The sequence below is a fragment of the Elephantulus edwardii genome, unplaced genomic scaffold (assembly GCF_000299155.1).
Source record: "Elephantulus edwardii isolate Elephantulus edwardi_28Jun2011 unplaced genomic scaffold, EleEdw1.0 scaffold00016, whole genome shotgun sequence".
Taxonomy (NCBI): Eukaryota; Metazoa; Chordata; class Mammalia; order Macroscelidea; family Macroscelididae; genus Elephantulus; species Elephantulus edwardii.
In genome coordinates this window covers 11,984,209-11,986,859 of record NW_006399766.1, presented here as the reverse complement: position 1 = coordinate 11,986,859, position 2,651 = coordinate 11,984,209, and the positions used below count along the sequence as shown (strand labels likewise).

Sequence of the window (2,651 nt, the reverse complement as noted above, 5' to 3'; positions counted from 1 at the left end):
TTAATTTTCAAAATAATATTTTTTTTAAAAAAAGCTTTTGGGGGGGCATAGACAGCAAGTTTATTTGATGAATGCTGCTGGCAAGCATTATGCAAGAGCTACAGTATGGGAAAAAAAGGGGCTGTGATGGCCAAAGCTGTTCTCAGGGCTACATAGAGTCTCACACAGGAGAAGGCACGGGGCTCTAGGGACACAGGAAAGGCTTCCCTCAGCCGTTCAGCACCTCACGGCAGAGCTCTTCATAGTTGATACAACCATTGCTGTCCTCATGCCCTGCCACCAGCATCTCTAGTTCTTCCTCTGCCATGTTATCACCTAGGACAGGCCGGATTGCAGCACCCATGACAGTGCCGTTCCCTCCCTTGTCAAATCCCCGAAGACCTTCAACGTAGTCCTCATAGGTGCTGTGGTCCTTGTTCTTGGCCACAGTCTGCAACATGGGCAGGAAGTGCGCACAATCCAGGACCTTCACATTCAGTTCAGCACTCCAGAACCTTGAACACCTCGGCGTTGGTGCGGCTCTGGCCCAGGGTCCTCATTCCATCTTCACACTGGCTGGACAGGATCTTTCCATCACCTGTTTAGTCAAACAGCTGGAAGGTCTCCGTAAATTCTGTGGTCTGGTCCTCAGTGAAGTCACACATCTTGAGCACTCAGGTATTGGGGACCTTTTCCTGCAGTAGTGGCCAAAACCCACTTTTTTTAAAGCCTTGTCTGTGTTGCTGTGAAGTTAACTCACTGCCGTCAAGTAGATTCCGACTCTTAGCAAGCAACTCTGTAGGACAGAATAAAGCATCCCTTAGTTTACAAAGTCGTAAATATTTTTTGTTTGTTTGTTTGGTTTTGTTTTTATTTTTTCCCCAAGAAACAAACAGGCTTTTATTTCATGGCAGAACAGGTCAAAATGGAAAGCAGGTGGTATAGGGTGGCCTCTTTTTATTAGGGGTTCGGGGGGGGTGTGCTAGAGAAGATGGAGTTTTGCTCAGAATCTGGGGCTGTTAATGAACTTGGGTTTGGGCTTTTGTGATCAGGCCCAGAGCCTTATCAGGATCCATTGTCTGGTTTGGTCTTTAGTCTGGTTTCTGGTCTGGTGTTTGCTTTGGTATCTGTTCCAGTTGCCTTAGATGTTATCAGCTTTCTCAAGGAGTGAGCAGGCTGGGGGCAACTGCTGTGTTCTTCCTCCATTCCAAACCCTAAAGGAATATAATGGTTAGGGATGAAGTTGTCTCTAGCTACTTCCTGCTGAACTGGGGTGACGTTGGGGGGCTGGTGTTGGTTTCCTGTAAGGTCTGAAGGAGGAGCATCATCTTCACGTGTTCTTGGGCCATTGCTTTGGAGATGGCAGCGAGGCTGAGGCAGTTTATTAAAAATTTCTGAAAGATATTTATAAAACAGGGAACAAGAGTTATAAAAAAGAAGAATGACTAGAAAAGGAGTTAGGATGGGAAGTAGCCAAAGGGGATTCCTGGTTGCCACTTGGTCCCTGATTGTCTATAGGAAAAAAAGTCTTCTAAAAATAGGCAGAGACTCTCTTTATATAGTTAATAGATTAAGTCTCTTGTTTTGTAATGCAACTGCTATGTGGGAGTCAATCTGGTCTTGGACTGTAATAAGCTGAGTTACAAGATCTTCTAGCGACTTTTGGAGAGTTTTTGAGAGATACGGGAATTTTCTAAGGTGTCAAGGCCTGTAGTGCTAGTAGTAGCTTTAGTTATTATTTACAGGCTGGACACTAAAGGGAGGAGTCCTATTACGGTTTGTTTGTATTTGAGGTGCTGGTTTAGGGGGATAGGTGTTAGTTCAGAGTTGGTTTGATCAGCACGCAGGAGTAGATGCTGTTTCCACAGGCAAAGAAGAATCTCTTTCTTGCTTTCAGGCATCTTTAGAAGTTGACTTTCAAGAGAAGCTGAACCTGATCTGATTTTATTTTCCATTTGTGTGACCTGAAAAATGTAACTTAAATTGTTCTGGTGTTGTTCAGAAGGACAGTAATGGCAAGGTGCAGAAACCCCTGAGAAGTGTATCTTCATGGCAGTTCAAAGAGGGATGGTCAGTAGGCAGATCAAGTCCATGGAGGAGTCTGACTTTGTTTTTATTTTATACTGACTTATTTACAAAGTTCAAATACATTGTTTTTCACACAATATCCTCCCCATTTCCTTCACCCCACCCCATCCCCACCCATCGACCCTATGATTTCTAAAGCTGTAAATCTTAGCAAGTGCTGACTGCCTCATCCTTCTCCCATGGAACAACTATTGGGTTCCAGCCACCACGTTCTGGTTAGCAGCCCAACACGTAACCCACTACATCACCAAGAATCTTTTAAGTTGTTGTATGTATTGATAGTGCTCTGTAGCTCTGGTGGCCTAGTGGTAAGAAGCTGTGCTGCAATCCCCAAGGAATGCAGTTCAAATTCCCCAGCCTCTCCGTGGGAGAAGGATAGGCAGACTCCTCTTGTGCGATTTACTCACTGCCTCTGAAAATCTGCTAGAGGGTCAGCTATGGATCAGTTCTGGCTCCACAGCAAAAACCAACAACATATACCAATAATTTGTTGCTTTTCATTGTTGTATTCCATTATATGGATATGCCACAACTTCCGTTGTATACATATACTGCAATTTCCATTGCATATTTATATTTGCTTT

At 44.2% G+C, this 2,651-nt stretch overlaps 1 pseudogene; it reads right to left on the bottom strand.

The window, feature by feature from the left end:
- Positions 1 to 208: 208 nt before the first annotated feature.
- LOC102863433 lies at positions 209 to 644 on the bottom strand (annotated as a pseudogene).
- Positions 645 to 2,651: the final 2,007 nt, after the last annotated feature.